Here is a 27,139-nt window from a genome sequence, read left to right as displayed (position 1 = left end):
CTCCCTGGCTGTGTCTGCAGGAGACATGGTCAGCATCAGCTGCAAGTCCAGCCAGAGTCCCTTATTCAACCACAAGGACTATGTGGCTTGTCACCAGCAGAAGCCAGGACAAGCTCCTGTACTGCTCCCCTCCTGAGCATCTGCGTGGGCAGCTGGGGTCCGCTGGAGGTTTAGGAGTAGAGGGTCAGGGACAGATTTCACTTCCCATCAGCACCCCCAGGCGGAGGATGTGGCAGATTGTTTCTGTAGCAGCACCACAGTGCTCCTCCCAAGAGCCTCAGCCTCAGACCAAGCCTCCCCCAGGCTGAGGGTCAGGGAGCCTTTGCTCAGCTGCTTCCCCCTCACAGGGCTCTGAACTTCCTGTCTCCTCTCTAATGATAGGTCACATTTTTTGATTGATTCCTTGGAGGGATTTCAGGGTCCAGGAGAAAATAAAGAATACAGATGTTCTGAATGATTATTAGTTCAGCAGGAGATCACCAAGCACAAAGGCTGCAGAGGTTTTCTGCAGACAGTGTGTTTTCAGGTCACAGGAATCTGCATGTTTCCATGGACAGATGGCATGACTGAGCCAACCATTAGTCCTACCCTCATAGGACAATCTGGTGATGTTCACACTCAGAGAATCACACTTATTTTGACTGGGGAAATAGACAGTGAAGCATTCCCATAGTGTGCAAATTCCTGGGGGTAACGGGCACCCTGATTCCCAGGATTGGAATGCCCAGTGATTCCCCACTGAAGCTATTAGGATAATTGTGTGGATGCACTACCTGGTTTACACAGTGACATCTGGTGAAGGAGAGGGGCTCTAGGTTTGCAGCCACCTGGACCTTATCTCAGTGAGCCAGCACTCAGGGTTAGAGGAACACTGCTGAAGGGTCATCACTTGTGGTGGGCAATATGTAACTTTTTGGTTATTAAAGATGATGGCAGAGAGCAGTAAGCACCACTTTTGTCTGCCATCCTCTGTCTGTCTGCCCTTCCCTGTGTGTCTGTCCTTTGTGCCACTCCACCACAGGTGTCTCTGCCCTAGTGTTCCTTATGGAGGACTGATTCTCCCTTTGCCTTCTTCAATCTGAACTTTGTCCATGTTCATCCCTTGTCCTCCTGGTCTCCTTCTTCACATGTGATCTCTTTCCACCTGGATGCTTCCAGGATCAGATGCTCCACCAGCAGTTCAAACCCTCTCACCCAGAGAAACCTCTCTCTCTGTCTCTCTTTCCCTTTGTCGCCCTCCTCCTCTCCCCCTCCCTTGGCTGTCTCTTTCCAAGACTCTGCTTCTCAAATGAGCCATTCTGGTGACATTCATTTAAGTGGTTCCTGCTCTGCCTATGTGTCGGCTGGAGATCCAGCAGCCCTGTGAAGGCAAGAGGAGAAGGGACATGTCCACATGAGGCAGTGGGTGTGAAATTCCTGGGAGCAAGTTCTGCAAAGTCATGGACATTCTGTCTTGGTCATCTTCATGTGTGTAACACTCAGAGTCTTCCCATCACTTCCTCAGGGAAGAACCCCTTGTGGCCACTGGGCAGAATGGAAAAGGGGGAAAATACTATGTTAGTCCTTTCTCACTGATGAGAGAGCATTTATTTCCCATGCAGCTATTTTCTTTCAGAGTCACTGGGCAGCAGGTGTCACAAGTCCTGGGTTTAACTGGAGATTTCCTTAGTAGAAGAGGACTGAGTCCAGGTTCTCCACATGTCAGGGTGATTGCATCTGAACTGATGATCTCCTGGGCCTTGCTCCAGTGGGTCACTGGTGAGAGGGTTCTGGGCCCACTGCACTGGGACATGGATTTCAGACTTCTTCTCTGGCTGGGACAGAGTGAGCCTGTGTTGCTTTTGCCAAAAAGGCTGCGCTGCTTTTCCAGACAGCCCAGGTCCTGACACTCCCTCCACACAGTGGGGAAGTTGGTGTGTGGGCCATGACCAGCCAAGGCCCCTGTCATGGTTTCTCTAGTACCAATAAACCCCTGAGTATGTCCTCCTGTCCTGAGTGACAGCTTCTCTGAGCACACTGTGAGGATCAGGTAGGTTTGTATGGTGGCACTTCTGGATTTTGGAGGGGCAGTTCTCTGTGTTTCTTATCTTAATGAGCAGAAGTAAGTAAAATGAAAGAAAATTGGTGGAGTTCCTTTGAGGGGGCAGAACCCAAAAGTTTTGAGTTTGACAGGGTCCAGAGGGCTGAACACCTTGGTAGGAAGTGTGCAGGTCAGGGAGATTTGCTCATCTTTCAGATTCTTTCCTGGGAATATGGGAATGTCCTCCTGCCTTGCACTGTGGGGGCACTCATATTGCAGAAGCAGATAAAGTGTGAATCAATCTCTCTCTCTCTCTCTCTCTCTCTCTCTTTATTTTTTGGTGCTGGGTGAACCCAGCACCTTGAGCATGTGAGGCAAGTTCTCTACCAACTGAGCTACATCACCAGCCCCCAGGTAAAGTGTGAATCTGATTGATTATAAGCATTGATTTTAATGTTTTGTAAATAAAAAAAATTATGTCACCATGTTATTTCTATTGGGTAAAAATGATTGATCACATTGAATAAATGAAAATATTAAAATTTACTTGTTTGTTAATAAGATTTCTGGTTTAATGCTAAAATTTCATGAAATGTTAAACAGTTTACTTTGGATATGAAATACCCTCAGGTTTCAATAATATTTAGTTTATTAATGTGTTTTATGTTTTTAGTTCCATGTCCTGGCCCATCATGTCATTTTATAATTTCTTTTTTCAATGTGCTTTCACAGCTCCAAATCTCACATTTGGGAGGACTCTCCTCTCCATCACTTTTACTGTTTTCATTTCTATTCAAGTTGTCCTTCTGATTTGGGGTGCAGAACCTCCGACTCTGTGGTCTTGGGCCTTACAGGACCATGTGTGAAGATTCAAGAGGACTTGGGGTGGCTGTGCCTCCTCAGAGGCCCCATGTGGCCGCTCAGCAGTGAGGCTCTAACTGAGGCAGGCTGGTGGCCCTTCCCCTCTCCAACATGCACCTTGGAATAGCAGCCATGACAGGGTCGGGGGCAGCCCCACTTCCAAGGGTATCCTGCTTCTCCCTCCCCTCCCTGCTTACTGAGAGCCTGCTGCAGTCCTGGCAGTCCTGGGAGGATGGTGTCCAGGGTCCTGGTCACACTGACCTTAGCTGAGAGCCTGATTCCTGGCTTGAGTGGGGCCCTGCAGGGCTCCCAGGAGTGGGTTCTGGGCTGCCTTCTGGCTGTGGCTGCAGAGCCAGGTCCTGAGCTCTGGTGTGGGCATTACTGTCACAGCCTTAGGGTCAAGGTGGCCTCAGCTCAGGCCTGTCCTGGTCACGGGGGATGCAAATTGGCCCCAAAGTTGTCACTTCCCTTTGTCTCTCTTTCTTTTTTTACAATTTCCTCAATCTTCATACCTCCCTCCCTCTGTCCCTTCATTTCCACAATTTTTTCTATATTTTCTTGTGTTTTTAACTTTTAAATTATTATACAAGAATTCTTGATTTTAGGTGTCACTTCTGAAAAACTCAACTCAAATATATTTCCTATGATTTCTGAACTTTGTTTGTCTATCTATCTATCTATCTATCTGTCTGTCTGTCTGTCTGTCTGTCTATCTATCTATCTATCTGGTATTTCAGCCTGTATATATAGCCTATCATTTCTTAAAAGTCAATGTATTGATATATATTCCCTCACATTTTTGAACTCTATCTCTCTCTGTCTCTCTCTATATATATGTATGTGAATGTGTGTGTGTGTGTGTGTGTGTGTGTATATATATATATATATATATATATATACATGTATAATATGTATTTTAATTTATGTACTTATCCTGTCATTTCTGTACAATTAAATCTATAAATATCACTTTGATTTTAACTAAGCCCCTCCTTCCATCATCAAGTAGATTAAATTCTTTGAACTTCCATGTTGAGTTCTGTGCTTTTTGTTCCCCAAACTATACTTTCTGGTATTTTTATGTCTTAAATGATAACAAATACTCCCCCCACTCTGCAGTACAGAATTTTTTCTTTCTTATTTGCTAATGGTTTTGCAAGGCTCCTGCAGACTCAGCCCTGCTTCCCACTGTTTATACATGAGGACTTTGCAATGAGACCTGAGCTCAAAGGTGGACAGGGACAGCAGGTTGTTCTCTCAGTCACAGGTGTGCATGTTCCTGTGGCTCTGGGCCTCTGGTAAGAGATTTAAGTGCTGGATATCTTCAGATTAATAGCTTTATAGGACTGGCAAGCTAATTTTAGATATAGTGAGAAAAAATGATTCCTTCCCATATGGACCTAATTGTGTGCCAGATTTTAATTCTAATTGAAAGTAAATATCAAATGAAATGATCCAATGCATATGTGAAAAATTTGTGTGTGTGTGTGTGTGTGTGTGTGTGAGAGAGAGAGAGAGAGAGAGAGAGAGAGAGAGAGAGAGAGAGAGAGAGAAAGTTATTGTCCATTCCTGATTTTTCAGACTGCAGGTGCCTGTGAAGACAAGGTGATGTCCCAGTCTCCAGGCTCCCTGGCAGTGTCTGCAGGAGACATGGTCATCATCAGCTGCAAGTCCAGCCAGAGTCTCTTATCCAACCACAAGAACTACATGGCCTGGCACCAAAAGAAGCCAGGACAGGTCCCAGGCTGCTGCTCTCCTGGGCATACATATAGGCAGCTAGGGTCCCCTGGAGATTCAGGGTTAGTGGGTCAGGGACAGATTTCACTCCCCATCAGCAGCCCCAGGCTGAGGACATGGCCGATTGTTCCTATAGCAGCAGCACAGTGCTCATCCAAGGAGCCTCAGCCTCAGACCAATTCTCCCTCATTTTGAGGGTCAGGGAGCCTTTGCTGCCCTGGCTGCTTCCCCCTCCCACAGCCCTGAGCTCTCCTGCCTCCTCTCCTGACAGGTCACATGTCTTAATCATTCCTTGGGGGGGGGGGTGTGCAGGGCCCAGGAGGAAATTCAGGAACTGGGCCTGTTGGGTTTATTTATTTATTTAGTGGGAGTCATCCAGCACAAGTGCTGGGCAGATCTCCTGAGAACAGTACAAGAGTTTCATGTTACATGAACCTGTTTAATAGACAGGTCACATGACTCAGCCAATAATAGTCTTCACCCTCACAGAAGAACCTAGTGACATTCACACACTGAGGACTGATTCTCCTCATGCCTCCTATGTCTTCCTGGCTTCTTTTGACCTTTAATCACCTTCCATTTTCTTCCTTCAAGTAACACTTCACCCTGCCTTGGGTTTCACAACCCTTGACACCTCTCTCTCTCTCTCTCTCTCTCTCTCTCTCTCTCTCTCTCTCTCTCTCTTTTTTACTCTCTCTCTCTTTCTCCCTTCCTCAGAATCTGCATGTCAGATGAGCCTTTCTGGTGAGGTTCACTCTAAGTGGATCCTGCTCTTCCCCCTCCACTGGCCTTTGTCCCTTTCTCATTTCAATCAGCTGTTCTCATCATTTTTTTTTCATTTCTGTAATTTATTACAAAATTGTAAAACAACAAAGACCTGGGCCAAAGCTAAGTGTCCACTGCAGGTCAAGCCTTTGGCTCCTGGTGAGGATATTCCCATGCTCCACATGTTCTCCTGACCTCAGCTGTGCTCATTCTCCCACAGGCCATTCTCTAGTTCCTTATCTCTGTCACCCTAGACACAGGTGATGGCACATTCCTGACCTTTCCTCATCCTGTGTCCACTCTCTATTCAGGTCCATTCCTGGGCAGTTGTGATTGATGTGGTGATGGGAGGAGGTGGTGCTCAAGTCCGCTCCACCTTGAGTGTTAAGACACAATTTGATCCATGTGCATCTGCAGGGCAACAGGGCACCACCTTGAAAGCCTAGAGTGACCTCTTCACCTCTGATTCTTCCCAGATGGAGGTGGGCTCTCCAGGGTGAGGGACAGGGAGAGTGGAGTGTGCATCTCACTGTATCCCTGCTGGATCCTGGAATAAAAGGAAGAAGCAGAAGACTGAGGTCAAGCACTAGCTGCCATTTCTATGATTGTCCTCTATTAATGATTGCAGGCTAAGTCAACTATATGAGTTTGTGATCAGGTTTGAAACCCAATTTCACAAAGACCAGCATTAAAAAGAACAAGGGGACCTCTAGAAGTTTCCTACACCACCCCCCTTCCTGTACCAGAATCTTGCCCAGGGCCCAGGTCCTGCTCCTCCTGCAGTGTCCATGATCATCTTGTTCTGTCAGATGGAGACTGGACACCTCTATGTTGTCCTCCACATGCCATGCCAGGCTGCTGCAGCTGACAGGGCCATGCAGGGGTTTTCCCTGAGCTGTGGCTATCACAATTGAGGTCCACATCCCTCAACTGAACCCATTTCCCTTTTCCTTCCTCCCTCCCTCCCTCCCACCCTTCCTTGCTTGCTTTCCATCTGTACAGTGGATTAAACTCAGTGTTCTTTACCCCCGAGCTCTGTTGAAGCACTATTTATTTATTTATTTATTTAGAGACATGGTCTCACTCTGCTGCTGAGGGTGGCCTCAATCCTGATCCACTCCTGCCTCAGTCTCTGTTGTAACTTGGATTGCACACATGAACCATCATGGCTGGCATTGTGCTAATTTTCTATTGATTCACAACAAATTAACACACTCCCTGGTGATCTCACAATTTCTGTGGGAGAGGAGGTGGGCAGACCTAGACTGGGTCCTCTCCTCAGCTTCTAATTGGCTGCAATCAAGGTGTTTTCTCAGCTGCATCCTCCTCTGCAGACTTGAAGTATCTGCTTCCAAGGACACTAAGGGTTTTGTCAGAATTATGTTCTTGAGATTGCGTGGTTGAGGATGCTGGGTTATTGGTGGCTGTTGGTCAGAGACTATTGTAGGACCCTGCAGGCCACCTGAAGGTCCTATCATATGGGCTGCTCAGTAATGAGACCAGTCTAAAGAATCCTTCCACAAGAGTAAGAGGCTGACTCCATTTCAAGGGCTCTGATGTGAATCAATCAGGCCCACCCAGAATAATTTCCTTTTGCCTGACTTAAAATTAATTCCCTTAGCATGTTAATTGTATTTGCATAATAATCTCTTCACACTTCCAATATTTTCTGAACCAAAAGCAAACCTTATGTTCTGTCCACTGAGCCCATATCTCAGGATGAGTGAGTGTGAACACCAGCTAGCAGGTGTCTTGAGGAGGCAAGATTTCTTATCATTTTAATATTTAAAAAAAAATATTTCTCCAAAATGGTCCCTGTGAGAAGACCATTAGAATAGAAGCTCCTTAGGTGAAGATCATCAAAAATGTATCTCCTGGTGATTTCTAATCCAGTTTCCCAGATCCTCATGTTTCTCTGATTCTTCTCAAGTGAGAGAAAATTCAGATGTTCTATTTCTTTGTGGACAAATATAAACACATGAAGGAACAAATAATGTAAACATAGGACTCTCAATGTTTTTAATAGTAAAGATGAAGAGAAGTTTAAAATCTGTAGCCCAGTTTCTCTTTCAACAAACTAATAAAAGTAGAGCCGACCAACCCACATCAAGCAGAATCAAGGAAAACAAATTATAAACACCAAATCTTGAAAGAGGTTCTCAAGATGGTGGGTCAAAGGAAGGCGGCACTGTCTACCTCCCCCTCAGCTCAGGGTTGTCAATGGGAAGCTGTAACTTCCCACGGGGACTCTGCTTCAGAGCTGCTCTGGGAGCCATAAATCCTCTGTGAGCAATCTGCAGCCTATAGGACCTGTACTCAGAGACAGAATCTGAGAACTCCTGCAATCCACTTCGGCTAAACTTTTCCTAAACTTCATGATCTTACACTTTTGGAGAGCTCACAAAGCTGTTTTGGAGAATGTCAATTAGGATGTTTGTCTACTACTCATGGTAGATTTTAGCTGCAGCATCTCTGTCAGGAATATCTAGAAATGATGCTCTTCTGTTAGGGCTCCAGAGTGGTTGGTACCTAATTTCAATCTGTATCACATTGATTCCTAGGTTAAAAGAATGTTCCAGACTTCTCTCATGTAGTTCCTCTTTGTCTATTTGAAATGAGCATGAGGCTGGGGGTGTGACTGAGTAGTAGAGCACTTACCTACATGCTCAATGTTCTTGCTGAGATGCATCTCCAATAATAGAGCTCACCAAGAATTAACATGAAATTTTTGAAAGTTCCTCAATCCTTTATAGATATCCCATTCCTCTTCAAAATATCAGTATCAGGCTGAACTCATGGATCATCTTTTGTTTATTGGTTGGTTTGTCCTAATTACAAATTTTGAGTCTAAAGGTTATCCAGATCTGGCCAGTGAGAGGCTCCTTCCTGGTAGTTTCTCTTTACTTTTGCCAGGGTGTCATCATTTTTTGGAGGATTTCTTGTGTTCCCAACTCAAGGTAGTATAGGGATTTCTTATCCTAAGATTCCTTTAGTGGTAAAGAAATCTGGGCACTATGAGTGCTTGTTGGGAGCATGGTCTATTGTACCTGGGTTAAAGAGAATGTGAAAATAACTCTCTCAATCAACCCATCTATGTTAACTCAACATCTATCATCTTCTTATCTATCTGCATGCACAGTCCTATCTATTCCTACATACAATTCTGAGTTTATTCCGTTATTTCTGATTCTAGTCAAAATTGTGTTTGTTCTAGCGATGTCCCTTTTTGTTTGGGATCCCTTTCACCTACAGTGAGAATGATGGCTCTGATTGTCTCTGGTGCATTGTTTCCCACCAACATTCCTCTGTCCAAAAGCAACCTCTTGACATTGGCCTGCCTTCCATTAGACAGCCACCTGCTCACTGGTGAACATACCCTGATCCTTCTCTGATACCCCTTGCCAGGGCACAACCCACTTTACACACAGGTATGGATGCTGTGTCAATTGCCTTTTGTCACTATGAAAAAAAAAAAAAAACATGAAGGCAAAACAATTTAGAGGTGGGAAGAGTTACTCTGGGTCACGGTTTTCAGTCCATATTCAGCTGGCTCCAAGGCAGAAGTATCATGGCGGAAGGACTGGGTAGAGGAAAGCTGCTTAGCCATGGCCCCAGGAAGGTACGAGGAAGGGCTCGTGGTAAAGAAGCAGTCTGGCCATGCCCTGCAAATATCCTAGAGAAGGACCATGACAGTGGGATGGGGAGAGGAAGGAGAAAGGGACTCTGACATATAGTCTTAACCATGGAGATACAGAGAGAGTCAGAGACCAGGGATCCAATGACAAATCCCTCAGCACAGCCCACAGGTTCCCAAAAACTAGAGAGGATTTTATTTATTCACATCCCACTGATCTAGATAAAGAAACCAGAAGTCCCATCTTAAAGCATCTGAAGAGATATATTCAGAGTATTTAAAATACTTCTTTCATGCTGGGCCTCTTGTCTCCTGCTTTTTGCTGGGTTCAGGACTGGAGAAGAGGTTGGACACAACATTAGCCCTTAACACCTGGTTTAGACCTCAGCTCTGCCTGACCTCAGTGAGTGTGCTGGGTGAACATTTCTGCTCTGGCCTCTTCCCGTGTTCCCAGGAGTGATATCTGGTTTCTGGGATCCTCTCTGTGTGTGAGTGTTTGTGTCATGAAGTGGACAGGTGGCTGAGTGGTCTTCCTGGAGCTATAGGACATCAGTGTGGAGAGGAGAGGGCACAGGACCCTGTGGACACAGAGGTGGCTCACCTCAGGTTCCTCTCACTGAATTCTCTGCTAGCATGTTCCATTCTTCGCCTAACTGGGGACGATGTGCACCTGCTAAAAACCTCACCAGAGCCTCATCCTGGAGAGGCTGATATAGTTTTCAAGCATAAATTAAATTTTACATTGTTTACTGGTCATATGACAACATTATAGAAAATTAAGACACCATATTCTCTACCTTATGACATTCGTATTTTCTTTTATCCACTCATAGCACTCTGGTTTGGTGGATATCACCACTTCCCACATGTCACAGCTTGCACTAAAGAATCTTGCTCAGGCTGTGTCCTCAAAAGCCAGGTAGGACTACTACACATTCGCACATGGGGACTCACGCTGAGGAGGCTCCATTCCCTTGTGTTTGCACCACATGGAGCACATGGCCTCTACCTGATGCTGTGAGAAATGAAGACTGGAAATTGAGTGACTTATTGAAGGTCATTATTACCTGTTACAAAAACCTCTTAAAAAAATAAAAAGAATATCACTGTTTACCAAGAGAAACAGTATAAGACATAGCAAAGAACAACTCTGTATTTTGCCAGGAAAAAAAAAAAAACTATACCTACTTCCTTTGCAAGGTGCTAATAGTAAGCACAGGACTTCAGAGTGTCTGTGCACCCAGTGCAGCACTTTTGCTCTCTACAGCCAACAGAAAATATAGTTTCCAATACTTCATTGACAGTCTGGCCATTTCTCTGAATGCCCCATGTTCTCCTGTGTGAAATGGTGCTCCAACCCAGCAGCTTCATGTGTTAACATTTTACTCTCCCCCATCTTTCTTTGAGAGAGGAATCAGGAGGGCTTCCCAGGTGGTTCTGCTCAAGGTTTGTCCCCAGTGTTGTGGGGTGTTAACCACAGGGGCAGCCATGGAAGGACTTCTCTGGTAGGTCTCCAGGGGCCTCCCCTGTTTCAGCCAGCTGATGATGCCACTGGCAAGGTCTTGGGTTCTCACTGTGGCCATGCCCGGGCTGCCTGGGGGTCCTTAACAGGGGTCCTCTTGTTTCCTCTGGAGCAGTTCTCCTCCCAGAGTGGTCAGCAGGCAGGAGTCTCAGTGTCCTGGCCTCTGCAGTCACTCACTTGACTTCCTGGTCCTGGATTGGTAACAGGACAGCCCTGTTCTGTGTGGAGGGGAGACATTTGATCAGCTGGAGGGGACCCAGGAAGCAGGGCACTGGGGCCTCCTGGTGGCTGAGTCTGTTCCTGACTGTTCCCCTGGAGGCCTCCTGCCTGGAGGATCCTCCCAGCTTTCTTCCCAGATCCTCCCAGGATTCTGCAGGAAACAGTTGTCAACTGTGCTGTTCTCAGGCATTTGAATGTGGTGTGTTACAAACCCCATGATCACTGTTCTAATTATGAGTACACAGTGTATTACATATTTAAACAACATTTCAATAAGAAAAAAAAGTTTCACAATAATCAATCTTATTTTACAATCCTCTGTGCAACTGAGCCCTTCCTCTGTTGCCACCAGCCTTTACCTTGAAGAGTCAAGTGGGCAATTCCTGTCCTGTGCAAGGGCAAATGACATGTTCTCCAGGTTCTGTGTTAAAAGGTTTCTACATTTTCCTGGGAAATGCTGATTTTCTGACTATAGAATTTGGTTGGACCTGGTTTTTCAGTACTTTCAGGAGGTGTTTCTGTTCCTCTCCATCCACTGCTTCCTCTGCTTCCCCCTTCCCTCCCTCCCTCCCCCCTCTCTCTCTTTATCTGCTTTGTTGTTTGCAGCTTGTTTTATTATTTGACCAAGATTATTAATCTGAGGTAATTAGCTTCACATTTTTTAGTACTGAGTCCACTCCAATTAATTTGAGTTAGAATAAAAGCTCTTCATTAATCCTCTGCCTATGCACAGTGTCAGAGGCTCTGCTTGGCCCCACAGTCCAGGCAGTTTGCTCCTCATGAGCTACTGTCTTCACAGAGGCCCCTGCAGCCCTGTCAGTGCCCACATGTTATAAAGGAGGACTTTGCCAGGAGACCCGAGCTGTGTCAGGCAGACAGGGGCAGCAGGATGGTGGCCCACACCCTGGTGTGCATGCTCCTGTGGCTCTGGGCCTCGGGGGAGCAACTTATGTACTTCAGTGACTTCAGAGTAATAACTCTGTGGAGTTGGAATAGCAATTAGAAGATGGACTGGGAAACAGTGGCCACTTCCACTTGACATGGTGAGGTAGCACCTTTTTGCTGACTTACAAGGGCCTGGCAAAGGGACTGTAAATGGTATTTCAAAGTACATATAATAAAGTGTGTGTGTGTGTGTGTGTGTGTGTGTGTGTGTGTGTTCATAGTTCATTGTTTCCTGATTTCAGGTGCCTGTGGGGACAGCGTGATGACCCAGTCTCCAGGTTCCCTGGCTGTATTTGTAGAAGACATCGTCACCATCAGCTGCAAGTCCAGCCAGAGTTTCTTATCCAACCAGAGCATGACAGAGCCTGGAAGCAGCAGATTCCAGGACAGGCTCCAGGCCTGATCCTTTCCTGAGTGTCCCCATGGGCAGCTGGGGTTGCAATGAGGTTTAGTGACAGTGGGTCAGGGACATCTTTCCTCAGCAGGCTCCAGGGTGAGGCAGAGGATTACTCTTAGCACCACCACATGCTCCCCCCACAGAGTTTCAGACTTAGACATGCACCTCCTGCCAGGCCAAGGGTCAGTGAGTCTTTGCCAGCTACTTCCTCCTCAGATGATTTTCAAGTCTCCTTCTTGCTGAGACATCACATGTTTTTGATTTATTCCTTGGATTGTTTGCAGGGCCCAGGAAACGTGCCTGTTTTAGATCCTAAGCTAATTAAAAACAGAACTACTCTGTGACCCAACTATCCATTTGCTGGACATTAACTCAAAGGAATCAGATCACCAACTGATAAAGATGACCACACAGCTATGATCACTGCAGAATTCTTCACAGTGTCTATGAGAGACAGTCAGAGGCTCACTTGGTGGGTGACAGGACAAAGGAAAAGGCTCTTTGAAGAACAAAGACAGGAAAGGCACTGTTAGGAGGCCATTGCCAACACCCAGGTGTTCCTGGTGGATTCCTTGGTGCAGGTAGATTAAGGTAGGGAGAGCATTGTGGCATGCATTTTGCAGATGGAGGCAAACAACTTGCTGTGGTTAGGTCAAGGGATGCGAGAGGAGTCTCAAGATGACTCTGAGATCTTGCTTTGAGAAGCTAGCAGGGTGGAGGTGTCATTTGTCCCGAGAGAGGGGACTGTGGGGAGAGTGACCTTGGGGAGTAGATGGTTATGTGGCTCTGGACATTTGGGCTGGCCATGTGCATTAGTCAGGCAGTATGTTGCCAAGTAGCCCACAGAGTGTTTGAGGCTGGGGTTCAGGGGTGAGGTCTGCCCTGGGGACTGAGCTCTGAGGACCACTGCAGTGAGGACTGCACAGAGCAGAGGTCCAGGGCCTGAGTTCTGGGTCATGTGGAGAGGGAGGACCAGGAAGGTAATTGGGAAAGGGCAGTGGGAGCGGGACAGCAGGATAGAGTGATGTCCTGAGGCTCAGGAAGAAAGTTTCTGGAGGAGGAGGGTGTTCTGAGGTGCTAATTGACTTGGTGGGTCTTCTGGATGAGCATTGGTGTGGACACTGGAGTAGGCAAGTCTCAGGTGCCCTTGAGCAGGAGTTTCAGTGACACAGTGAGGTAGCACCTTGAAACAGAACTGAATGCAAGTTTTGAGCATGGTGACCAAGGACAGCTGTTTTCAGGATCTTTATGGTGGAGCTCAGAGACAGGCCTTGCTAGAGGATGATGTCAGGTGAAGAGTTTTCTCATTCATAGAGCATTGCACAGAGTCTTGACTCCTCTGTGTGAGAGTCCATCATTCCTGATGGGTCTGGTTCTGGTTCTGATGCTGCTCAGTCTCTTCACAGGGCTCCTTGGACTTTCAGTACCTCACACTGTTTTCCTGACAGCAGAACATGACCCAGTGGGTCAGAGGGGTGGCTGGGAACAGGCCTCTGATCCTGTGGTGGTAAAGAGAGGAAATGCTCCCTGGTCCTGTGACTTGGTCTCTGTTCTTTTCTGGGGTTTTTGGATTGAGGCCAGGGATCCCACATACTGTGCAGTGCTGCTCCTCTGAGCGCCACCCCTGGGCTAGTCTTCTCCTGATCCTTTTGAACAAGAGCAACATGCTCTGGCACATTTCAGAATTGGCGCTTTCCCTCTCCCCTGGTGAATTATGGGGCTGTTTCTGTGACTTGCTTCTGGGCTCCTTGAGTTACAGCTCACGGGAGTTTTGAGCTGTCCCCTGATGCGGTGACCTGGGGTTTGTAACTCTCCCAGTGTCCAGGTTGAGCCTCCAGCTACTTTTCAATAACAGTTCAGGTTTCCTGCCTCTGTCCCTGTTTCTTAGAGACTCCTGTCCTTTTGAGTGTGATCCTCTGAATCTTCCCTATTTCTCCCCAGTCTTGTTCAGTGGCTGGCCCTGAGGCCTCACTTCCCTGATGGGCTCCAGAGGAGGTGTTGGGTTTTCGGTTGGCTCAACCTTTGTTGGAGGTGGCTCCTACCTGATTGCTGGAATGCTCTGCTCTCGGCTGCAAGCATCTGGATTAATCTGGGTCCATCTAGGCTCAGCACTGGAAGAGATTACTGGTGCACTGATCTTCTGCTGTCATGCTTAAGGCCCAAGCCGGTGTCATTAGCTGGTCTGTCATAGTGTGTGCTTTGGTTTTTCAGGTAAAAGTGTGAGGTGACAGTCAGTCACCTCACACTCTTACCTGAAGTGCATATTGTATATCTACCATGCAGCCCTGATTTCAGTGATGTTCACATTTCTAAAATTATACTTAAAATGTAAGGAAATTATGGGAAATTCTGGGTCTAAATCTGGCATCTTTTCATTTATTGATGCTATTTGTCTCATCTGTCTTATGGTCTATTTCCCTTCCTTCTTGATTTTGTTGAATTAATCAGTTTCATAGTTATTGTTTTTCCTCATGATACCTTATTAATTATACAGGCATTTGTACTCTTGCAGGGACTGTTACCTCACATTTCTTTAAAAAATATGGCAGGTGTGTATTGCAGGAGTTGATTAATGTGGAGCATATGGAAAAGTGTCCAGGTGACCTAGACAGTAGTGTGGAGCCTGCTTAACAGATGGAGCAGGAGCTGTGCCCTCAAAATCAGCCTGTGGATTTCCCGTGACATGTGCTGTGATCAGGGAGGAGAAAGATGCTGGGTCAGAAAGCAGAGAGGACCTCCCCCATTTCCCTGGGACTCTGCCCAAGATGCTACCTTCTTGTGGTTTCTGTGCCCAGTGGTTTGCAAATGGGCTCCAGCTGCATCTCCTGCTGACCTTCCCACCCAGCTCTGCCTTTAGGTCAACATCATTTTCCCCTTGAACATAAGGGCTCTCTGAGTGACTATCTTTGTTACTTGATCCCCAGGCATCTGAGGAGAGCAGAATCCCCTTTTGAAAGCTCGTCTGTGCCCTGCTGCTCTGACTGGGATCATGTGAGATGACCTGAGGGGCATCTAGCCAGGACCTTTAGGAGTCATGGAGGCAGTAGAGACCCAGAGTCTGCAGGGCCCACGGAATAACCTTCTACCCTCTGGGAGACTTATGAGTGACTTTTACAACTCTGGTCCTTCCCAAGATGGACAAAGTCAATCTAGGGGTGAAGGCAGAGTGACTGAGTCTATATCATCCCTGTGTCTCTGCTGGATTCTGGAATAACAAGGGAAAGGCAAGATGGAGTGTCAACTTTATAAGCCATTCCTGTGGTTTTCCTTTTATTAAGTATTTCTGGCTAAGTCATTTATGTGTTATGTGATTAGGATTGAATCCCAATTTCATAAGGAACAGCTTTTGGAAAGAGAAAGGACCTCTGTCATTTTTCTAGCTGTACCCACTACCTGTGCCAGGGTCTTGTCCATTGCCCAGGTCCTGCTCCTCCTGCAGTGTCCATTCTCATCCTGGCTGCTCTTTCAGAAGGTTCCTGGACACCTCTGTGTTGACCTCCACATGCCAGGCCAGGCTGCTGCAGCTGACAGGGCCACTCATGTGTGTGGTGAGCTCTGCCCCAGGCATTCATTGTTCATAGCCATCAGCTTTACCTGTTCCCTGAGTTCCCAGCACCTTCCTCTTAGAGGGCAGAGAATCTGCTGTGCTCCCGCCAGACCAGAGCTCACGTGGCAGCTGGGCCACCCAGACAGGGAAGTTTTTGTTAGGGGCTGCACCACTGTGGGAGGAGCTTGTATCTCTTGCCAGCAGTAGTAGACTCCAGCATCTTCAGGCTCCTCCCTGCTGATTTTTACTGAGAAATCTGTCCCTGACCCATTGCCACTGAACCTGTCTGAGATCCCTGTGTAGTGGTTGGAAACCCCATATATCAGAACTCCATGGAGCCTGGCCTGGCTTGTGCACAACCCAACGCAAATAGGTGTTTCCACCACTACCTAGGAGGCTCTGACTGGACCTGCGGGAGAGGGAGGCTGGCTGTCCAGGGGTGACAGGCTCAGAGAGAGGACTCTGGGTCCTCACAATATCCCCACTGGTTCCTGTAAAAAATCACAGAGTAATGCAAGGTTTGTGTAGAAACTTTAAGAAAAGTTTTCCAATTTTTTGTATATTTCAGACTACATAAATTTTTGTTTTTGATTTATACACTAAACTATTCATAAACATAAAGAACCCCAATTAGTAAGCTCTAAGAACCTCTCTAGAGTTCCCTTCAAGATCCCCTGTGTATTATGTGACAACTTTCATCAGAGCCAGTCCCTTGCTCCTTCTGAAATACTCTCTTACATCGATTGACCTCAACTGCCTCATCCTGGAGGACAGACATTCACATTCCTCATGTGGACAGAGCACACATGGGCAGAATGGGGGCCCAGGGCTCCCCACCCGGGCTCCCCACCCTCCCCCTTCTCATCCCCTCTGTCATCACCAGGGATCCAGAACAGCAGCAGCCCCAGGAGCTGAGCAGGGAGCCTCATTTTGAGAAGCTGAGCTGATGAGTCCTGGTGAGTCAAGGCCAGGTTAGAGCTGAGCTTTTATGTCAGTCTTGCTGGAAGGCTCTCCCCAGGGATCAGCAGGCAAATGCCCTGGTGAGTGCTGGATGGGGAGACTGAGGGAGAGTGGGGCCTTCTTGGGAGCCCAGGGATATCAGATGTCTTCTATATTTGGAGGAAAGAGGGAAGAAAAATAGCCCTGGGTTCCTGTGGTGTGGGCAGGAGGCCTCATCATGGAAACCTCACTCTGTGAGGGGTCATGGTGCCCAGGACCTGCACTCTTAAGATAGCACAGATGCATAGATAGGGAGGTGGCCTGCAGGTCAGCCTCTGTGAGGAAATGACTATCCTGCTGTCTTCCTTTCTGTTGAAAAGAGAAGGTGACAAATGCCACATCACAAGTGTTGATGTCTAAAAATTCTTCCAACCACAGCATGCAGTTGAAGCAGTTCAAGGACTTCTGGTGTATGATGTTACCTGCAGAAATACAAGAGCATCAGGAACAGTTGAGATGTCACCTTTTCCTGGACCAGTGAATGAAATAAGAGCAGAAGTATGACAAGAAGCTGGAGGGAAGAGAAATCATGTTTCAGCTGAAGATCAAGCATCCCCACTCCCCTCTCTCTTCTCTCCTGTCCTCCTTCTGTTTATTCATCTGCTCCTTTGTCATTGGTGGGTTCTAGACCTCTGTGGAGCTGGGCTCACTGCTGTGCTGTGCTGTCTGTGTCCAAGCACATGGTGTCATGTGGTGCATTCCTTCCACATTTCCTCCCTGTCCCAGTCCCCTTCCCTTCATCTCTGTCTCCTTTGCCACTGGTCGTCCTTCTCTCATATGATACCTTACCCCCCTTTCCCCTTCATTTGCTCTAGCTTTTGCTCAGGAGGGTGACAAAGGACCCTCACCTTCCAGAGTCTGACTCTCACTTGTCATGATGTTCTCCACTTCCATCCATTTACTTGAAATGCCACAATTTCCTTCTTCTTTAAGCCCCCAAGTTCAGCCTGCATTTTGTATGTGTGGACAGATCAGGAGGAGCTCTGTGCAGAAGAAGGCAGAACCTGACCACACTGCAGAGAGAGCAGAGAGCTGAGGGTCTCCTCAGCCATGAGCCATGTGGGACAATGGCTTCGTGTGTTTAGTTTTCTGATCCTTCTGATGAGATATGGAAGTGTGATATCTCTCCTAGTTTTCTGTGGCTGAACAAAAAATTACCTACTATTGAGCAGTGTGTTCCTTCCCAGGCATGTCCCTCAGGAGTACAGGCTGGGTCCTCAGCTCAGCCTGAGAAGACTGAAATGGAGCAGTCAGTGGGCAGCTCTCCTTGCTGAAGTTCAGGGTCTTCTTCCAGGTCCAGTGCCTGTGGCAGAGTCATCTTTCCACAGTTGTAGGCTCAGGTCCCAATTTCCCTGTGGCCATCAGCACAGAGCTCCTGGACATTGCCCAAAATTCCAACTCCAAGAGCAGTATTAGAGCATTTCCTCCCATCCAGTCTTCATGGTCTAAGATCCACCTCTTTCTGCCTCAGTGTGCAGATGCCCAGGCTTCACTGATGAAGACAGATCTAGTGTGTACTCTCCTTCTCTTAGATTCAATTTATTTCATTATGTCGCAAAATCTTTCGTAAGAAATTTTATTGAAATTCCTGTTTGAGTACATGGAAAGTGGGATGGTACAAGGCCTGGAGTTTGGGGCCAACAACTTGGAATCCTGTCCACATACTACCATTTTTTTTTCACTTACCATAATGACTGGATTCCTGTTGGACATTCAGAAGTGGGTGCAGTTTGGAGGAATCAGTTCTGTTAAGATCAGGTGATTCCAAGTAAGCAGATGCTAAACAGGTAACCTGCAGTTGGCACAGGAATGACAATGACTTCCCCTGTCTTCCTGTGTGTCAGCTGCACCAGGCACTAAGTACTCAGGAACCCATGGCCTGCCCCTCTCCTTGTCCCACAGGCACTCACTGCCCTCAGCAGAGGCCTCCGGCTCCCTGGCAGAGCTCCATGGCCTCCCAGCCTCAGGCCCTGTCTGCCTCCACACACTGACTCTGTGTCTTTCTTCTCCCAGCCCTGAACAAGGCTGCTGTGCAGCCTGGAATGTGGGAACTAGCCCTGAAATTGCCTCCCAGGCTGACCTCCCAGGCTGACCTCCCAGTCATCAGTCCTGGAGAATTCACCCATGGCTTCCCACCTTTCACTGCAGGCTCACAGCCTATTTTAGAGCCCAGTGGATCCATCCTGATGCCACATGCTGATGTCATCATGGAAAGCAGATACTTGGCCTTCCTGGAGAGAGTGTCTGGTGGCCTCTTCTGGCTCCAAGTTTTCATCCCAGCTGGAGGGGTGCATGGTCAATGCAACACCCACTTGGAGGTGATTAGAATCTCAGCTCTGCATCATAAGGATTGAGTGTGACATTGAGTCAGGTCCTTCACTTTCCTCAAGCCTCATTCTCTCTTCTGATCCATGGCAGTATTAACATCTCTCTGATAATGTTGCCAGGGAAGTAATTAAGTAGCACATGTGAATTATTATGCAGCTAGTGCCTGGGCACATACTTCATTCTTAGTAAACACTAATTTTGGTTCATTAGATCCACTTTCATGAAAGCCAATGTACAGAGAGGTGGTTGATGCTGAACTACTTTCCATATTCTCCTTCATATAGTAGCCAGTGTCATTCTAAAACACCAAGCAGCTGAGCTTGGTGGTGAACACCTGTGGTCCCAGGGACTCATGGAGCTAAGGCAGGAGGATTCCAAGTTAGAAGCCAGCCCATGCAACTTAGCCAGACCCTAATCAAAACAAAAGAAATAACAAACCCCAAACAGGTCAAATTCTCCCCTGTGGAAGTCTTTGCTGATTTCTCACTGAGCTTAGAAGTTTATTGTCCTTATTTAGGGCATCATCTGTGGTTTCCACACTTGGCCTGTGGGTTTGGAACCTCAGGGGAGCTCTGTAAACTTCTGTTCCTGAGTTTTATCCAGAGAGAGAGGAACTGCTGTGGTGAGGGTTGGTATGGAATCCCCTCCTATTTTGTTTGGGGTTCAGACTCTCTCATATGCTAAGCGCCCCCCCCCCACCAGCCAGAGCCTCAGAATTGGGAGGTAGGTGAGAGGTGCAGGTGGCTCAGGGATTAGTCCTGAACCCTGCTGCTGCCTGGTGGTGTTTCTAAGGAGCACCCCCCCACAGCCACATCCCTGGAGCCTTCTGCCAGGCCTCCTCTCTGGCCTTCAATGGACTGAGTCCTCCCCTCTCAAGGCCTCAGCCTCCTCTTGCAGAACTGGCTGCTGCCTCCCTTCCTCTGGTTTCTCTGTGGCTTTTTACCTTCTCAGAGCCCTGAGCTCTCTCCTGGGGAGTCTGGGTGGTGAGGCTTCAATCCCCAGAGCCTCTCCCCAGGCAGCAGGAAGCCCTGACCCTCCACGTGGATGGCACTGTTTCCATCTGCTCTCCAGGGAGACAGGGGTCTCCTTTGGTTAGAAGTCACCCGTGTCCTTGGTCTCCATGGCACATGTTCCACACTAGGCTAAAACCTGGAAGGCATTAGCCTTGGAGGACAAGTTTAAGGAGGTGCCCAATGTGGGTATTGGCATAAATTATATCTTAATGCAACATTACTAAATTTTAAAAATTATATGATCGTAAATATTTCAGTATTAAAAAACTTGAGAGTTTAAAAAAAAAAACACAGACACAGGATCTCTCTTGAACAAAAAGACATACCAACAGGGAACATTTTACGCTGTGGCATTTTGGTTGTGAAAACACTCCCATGAGTAAATTTTCTTTTCTTTCTTTTCTTTTTTTTTTTTTTTCTCACAGGCAGCCCTGGCAATAGGTGAGAGGACTAGAAGGTGGAAGTTAAAGGCCATCTCAGCAGCAGACAGCACAGCCTCTGCAGTGCACAAAGCCACCTGTGTGGCACTGTCTGCTGTCGGCCTTCAGGAGTGGGTCCCCCATGAGGCCAGAGCCCTAGGAATCCTGTGGGATAAATCAGGCCCACATCCTGCACACACATGTTCTGTGTGAGCTGTTTCCTACATGCAGGACCAGACCAAGGAGAGGCGAGGTGTCTGGCTCTTCATTGTTAAATACCCTGAGATGCTGAAGCAGCTCTGTAGCTTGGCTCAGCATCACAGGAGGCCTCAGAGAGAGGAAGGAAACTTCCTAAGAGCAACCTTCAGGGGAACATGCAATGTGTGTGCAGGGCCAGCAGAGGGCAAGGGTGAGCACTGCTGTTTCAAGGTCACCTTCAGATCCTGCTGCTGTTCAGGGATCCCTGGGTGACATTGCATGAGAAGGTGTCTGAACAATGCCTGAATAATGATGGAGAGATGGAGAGTGCAGGGGACACTGGGCATTGGTGGACTCGAGTGCTGCTGTAAACTCTGGTCCTAGTGCTGGTGCTGCCATTAGGAGGAGATTTTTTTAGGTCTCTTCTCATGTTAGGGTGGGCAAAGCTGTAGCTTTGTGGTGTGAGCTGGGCACCATGAAGCCACTGTACCTCAGGGAGCATCTCTCTGGAGTGACCTCATACTTGGAAGTTACATGGAATAAGGGATATGTTCAAGTTCACACACACACAAAAAGGATAAAAGGCAGGAGTTTTGTTATTTGTTACAAGAAAAAGACAAAGTTTACAAGCTGAGCTTTAAAGGACAGAAAGGTATTTGTTCACTTCAGATTGATCTTAGATGAAAAAAAAAGTATCTTCTGAAAGGATCTAATGAAATAAATGTAGAGTATGTATAAAAAATCATGTTGAGGGCTGGGGTTGTAGCTTAGGGCAACAGGGCTTGCCTAGTACTGGTGAGGCATCAGGGTCAAACTTTAGCACCACTGAAAAATAAATAAATAAATAAAAATTATTAAAAAATCAGCTAAATTTTCAAAAAAATATGTTGGATGTATTTTATCCTGCCATTTTTTTCTGGACTCTGGACAAGAGGATGTGACAGGAGATTATCTGGTGACACCTGGTTTGGCCTCAGCTCTGCCTGAACTCACAGAGTGACCTGGGCAGACATTGATGCTCTGGCCTCTTCCCTGGCTCCCAGGTGAAGCAGCTGTTTTCTAAGCTTTACTCTGAATTTGAGTCATGAGGTAGATAGGTAGGCAAGCTGTCTTCCTGGAGCTGCAGGACATCAGTGTGAAGAGCAGAGGGCACAGGACCCTGTGGATACAGAGGTGGCTCACCTCAGGTTCCTCTCACTGAATTCTCTGCTAGGTTGTTCAACTTCTTGCCCACCAGAGGGCGACGTGCACCTGCAAATACACTCATCATCCCCTCAGCCCTGGAGATGCTTATCTGTATTTCAAGCATACGTTAATTTCACACTTTTACCTATTAAGACAGCCTCATTATAGGAAATGAACAAGACCCTATGATCTCTCGCTACCGTCATTCAAGTTTTCTTTTGTGCATTCAGAGCACTCAGGGAGGGTAGATGTCACCACTGCCCATGTCACAGGAGGCAATATAGATTCTTGCTCAGGCTGTTTCCTCCAGGGCCAGGCAAGGAAAGCTGCACGTAGTGTCACAGGGACCCAGGTTGAGGAGACTTCATTCCCTTGTGTTTGCATCTTGTGGATCCCATGGTCTCCAGCTGCTGTGGGATAGGAGCCCTGGAAAGGCAGTGACTTATTGAAGGTTATTTTTACCTTTTACAGAAAAGTCTTTTCTTAAAAAGAAACAACATCACTGTTTCCCAGGTCAGACAGTAGAAGAGATAACGAATAACAACTCTGTGTTTTGCCAGAAAAACTATAAGGTGCTAATAACATTGTAAGGGTAAAATTTCTAAGCTGATTCTAAACTGCAAAATTAAAATGTAAAAGACCTGGGCATCACAGAGTTCCTCTGCTATACCCAGATTCCTGAGATAGTTAAGAAAACGCCCTGCTCGCCATTTAGCCTAGGGCCCTGTGCAGTTTGTCACAGGGCCCGAACCAATCAGTTTGAATGTGTAACCCCCTTAGGAATGACCAATCACCCCCGCCCGACCTGTTCCCACCAATGAATGTGCTAATCATGTCTCAGAGTTGTTGTTCAATTTTCCCAAGCCTCATGATGATTTGTTCTGATGTATGCAAAGCCCACCGCCCTCTCCAGAAAGTGTACTTAAGCTCTGCTTGACCTCTGCTCTGGGCTCTGGGCTGCTCTCCCTTCTTGAGTGAGCACAGAGCCCCAGCGCGCTGGAATGGATCCCCAATAAATCCCCTTTTGCCAATTGCATGGAGCCAGTCTCTTGTGTTGTCTCTTTCTCCGACGCTCCACCGGACCCTTACAACATCATGTATGGTAGGTACTCCAGTGTGAATGCTCACCCAGTGAAGCACTGCTGCTCTTTACAGCCAACAAAAATTAGAGTCTTGCCAATCCTTTTAGAATTTCTTACTATTTCTCTGCATGCACTGGGTGTTTCTGTGTGAGACATTGCACCAAATAACTTCAAGCATTACCATTTTATTCTCACTTCTCTTTATGAGAGAGGAATCAGGAGGGGCTTCCCAGGTGGTTCTAGCTCAAGGTTTGTCCCAGGTGTTGTGGGGTGTTAGCCACATGGCAGCCATGGAAGGACTTCTCTGGTGGGTCTCCAGGGGCCTCCCCTATGTTGGCCAGCTGAGGCTGTCATTGGCAAGGGCCTGGGGTTCTCACTGTGGCCCTGCCCAGTGCTGACTCGGGGTCCTCAGCAGGGGTTTTCTGGCTTCCTCTGGAACAGTTCTCCTCTCAGAGTGGTCAGCAGGCAGGAGTCTCAGTGTCCTGGCCTCTAAAGTCACTCACTGTCACTTCCTGGTCCTGGATTGGTAACAGGCCAGCCCTGTCCTGTGTGGAGGGGAGAGTGTTAAACAGCTAGAGGGGATTCAGGAGGCAGGACACTGGGGCCTCCTTGTGGCTGAGCCTGTTCCTGACAGTCCCCCTGGAGGCCTCCTGCCTGGAGGATCCTCCCAGCTTTCCTAGCAGCAAGATTCTACAGGAAACAGTTGTCAACTGTGCTGTCCTCAGGCATTTGACTGTCATAAGTTACACACCCCAGGGTGCCTCTTTATAATTTTGAGGACAGGTTCCATTAGCTATCACAGACATTTAAGTAAGATAAGAAAGTTTTTAAAATTCATTCCTGTTTTCCATCTTTGTACAAGTGAGACCTTCATCTACTGCCACCCACTTTGCCTTGACATGTTATGTGAGCATTTCCTGTCCTATTCAAAGACTGAGGATATGTTCTCCAGATTCTGTGTGAAAAGGTTTCTACTTTTTCCTCAATCTAAAAATCTCAATTTTCTAGCTACAGAAACTTGGGTTTAAATTTATTTTTTTAGTATTTGAAGATGTTGTTCATATTCCTTTCCTTCTACTGCCTCCCTTCTTTCCCCTTTCCCTCCCTCCCTCCCCTCCTGGCCCTCCTTCTCCCTCTCCTCTCTTCTTCATAGGATGTGTTATTTTTCAGCAGGTCTTATTATTTTACCAGCATTATTAGTCTATATTAATTAGCTTAACATTTTTTTGAGTAATGAATCCACTCTGAGTTATATTTGAGGTAAAATAGAAGCTATTCATTAATTCATCTGCCTGTTTACAGATATGGTTTCTGCTCAGAACCGACCATACAGGCAATGTGCTTCCCTATCTGCTGAGGGCTTTGCATGGGCCCTGCACCAGCCCAGCTGCCACATTTTAAAAACAAAGTCATTGCCAAGAGAACTGCACTGAATCAGCCAGGCAGGGGAAGCAAGATGATTTCCCAGACACCATTGTTCATGTTTCTGTGGCTCTGGGACTTCAATGTCTTCATAATTGTAGAGTTGGAAAAGCCATTAAAACATGTGCTGGGAAATTATGGTGAATTCCAATATGGGCCTAATTATGAGCTGATCACACATCCCTAGAGAATGGATGTTAAATGATATTTCAAAGTACATATTATGAAATGTGCACATGTGTGTGTGTGTGTGTGTGTGTGTGTGTGTGTGTATGAGATAAGCGTCCATTCCTGATTTTCCTGATTGAAGGTGTCTTTGGGGACAAGGTGATGACCTAGTCTCCAGGCTCCCTGGCTGTGTCTGCAGGAGATATTTTCAAAATCAGCTGTAAGTATAGGCAGAGTCTTTTATCCAACCACAGGGATTACGTGGCCCAGCAGAACCCAGGATGGGCTCCCAGGCTCTTCTGTTGGGCATCCACATGGACAGCTTGAATCCCATGCAGCTTCAGGGGCAGTGGGTCAGGGGCAGATTTCAGTCTCCCCATCAGCAGCCCCAGGCTGAGGACATGGCAGGTTGTTTCTGTCAGGAGCACTACAGTGCTCTTCCCAAGAGCCTCAGCCTCAGACACAAGCCTTCACCAGGCTGAGGGTCAGGGAATATTTGCTCACTAACTTCTTCCTCACAGGGCTCTGGGCTTTCCTGCTTCCTCTCCCCTCACAGATCATGAATTTTAATTGGTTTCTTGGAGGATTTTCAGGGCTCAGGAGAAAATATAGAACTGCATCTTTTGGGGGCATGAATTTGCTTGCTCATCTCGTGGGAGTCTCCAAGCACAAGGTTGGGCAGATCTCCTGGGGACAGTACAAGAGTTTTCAGGTGACAGGAATCTGCATGTTTCCATGGACACATCACGTGACTGAGCCAACATTAGTCTTCACCTCTAAGGAGAATCTGGTGACTTCCACATTCTGATGACTAGTACTTCCCTGTGCCTGGTCCAATATAGAAGGTACCAATTTTTATTCCTTGTCTCCTGGCCTCCTTAAAGACATGCAATCTCCTTCCACCTGGGTCCCTCCAGTATGAGACTCTTCACCCAGGAGTTCAACACACCTCATATTGAGTCTCTCTCTCTCTCTCTCTCTCTCTCTCTCTCTCTCTCTCTCTCTCTCTCTCTCTCTCCCTCTCTCTCTCTCTCTCTCTCTCCTTAACATCTCTCTATTATTACCTACCCCTCTGTTCTCATCCTTACTCAGACCCTGCCTTCTGAGGAGCCTTTCTGGTGAGGTCTTCTGTAAGTGGTCCTCTGCTCTCCCTCATCTTGTGATCCTCTGCTCTAACTTCTGTCAGCTATTATCACAGTTTCCTTTTTAGTTCCAAAGTTCATTACAAAATTGCATAAAATAAATTTCTGGGCAAAAGATGAATTTCCACTCTGGTTGAAGTCCTCTGATTCTTTATCAGAGTCCTGCCCCGGGCCCAGGTCCTGCTCCTCCTGCAGTGTCCACCCTCATCCTGTCTGCTCATTCAGAAGGTCCCTGGACACCTCTGTGTTGTCCTCCACATGCCAGGCCAGGCTGCTGCAGCTGACAGGGACACTCATGGGTGTGGTGAGTTGTGGCCCAGGCAGTCATGGTCCACAGCCTTCAGCTGCACCTGTTCCCTGAGTTCCCAGCTTCTTCCTCTCACAGGGCAGAATCTTCTGTGTTGCTGCCCAGACCAGAGCTCATGTGGCAGCTGGGCCACCCAGGCAGGGAGGTTTTTGTTCAGGTTGCACCACTGTGGGATGAGCTTGTGTAAGTTTCCAGCAGTAATGCACCCCAGCATCCTTAGCCTCCACCCTGCTAATTCTCAGTGTAAAATCTGTCCCTGACCCGCTGCCACTGAATCTATCTGAGACCCCAGTGTCCCAGTTGAAAACCTGATATATTAGGTGTTTTGGAGCCTGCCCTGGCTTGTGCCCAAACCAATAAAAATATGTGATTCCATTACTGTGTAGGAGGTTCTGACTAGACCTGCAGGAGATGGAGGCTGGCTGTCCAGGGGTAAGGGTCTCAGAGAGAGGAGTCTGAGTCATCAGAATGTCCCCACTGGATCCTGGAAAAAAAATACTCAGGACAATGCAAGATTACATAAATACTTTAGGAGAATTTGTGATTTTTCCCTTTGTTGTGTATTTCAGGTTAACTTATTTTTGTGATTTTGATTTGTACAGTAAAATTATTCATGTTTAAAAACACCTCAAATTTGGTAACCTATAAGAACCTCTGTAGAATTCACCTACCACACCCCCCTCTTATTATGTGACAATATTCATCTGAACCCATTTCCTTGCTCCTTCTGGAATACTCTCTCACATTGATCGACTTCAGCTTCCTCATCCTGGAGTACAGACTTAGATATATATCACAAATACAGAGCACACATGACAGAATGGGGACCTCGGGCTCCCTTCCCTCCTCCTTTTCCTTCCTTATCTCCTCTGTCCTCACCAGGGATCCAGAGTAGCAGCAGCCCCAGGATCTGAGCAGGGAGCCTCATTTTGAGAAGCTGAGCTGAGGAGTCCTGGTGAGTCAAGGGCAGCTTAGAGCTGAGCTTTTATGTCAGCCTTGCAGGAAGGCCCTCCCCAGGGAGCAGCATGCAAATGCCCTGGTGTGTGCTGGGTGGGGAGAGTGAGGGAGCTTGGGACCTGCCTTGTGAGCCCAGGAACATCAAGTGTCTTTATATTTGGAGGAAATAGCGAAAAAGCCCAGGGTGACTGTGGTGTGTTCAAGAGGTCCCATCAGAAGCCTGGCTGTGGGAAGTCATGGTTTTCAGGGCCTGTTACCCTGAGATAGGACAC

Source organism: Urocitellus parryii, chromosome 12, assembly GCF_045843805.1.
Source record: "Urocitellus parryii isolate mUroPar1 chromosome 12, mUroPar1.hap1, whole genome shotgun sequence".
Lineage (NCBI taxonomy): Eukaryota > Metazoa > Chordata > Mammalia > Rodentia > Sciuridae > Urocitellus > Urocitellus parryii.
This window is presented reverse-complemented; position numbering follows the sequence as displayed.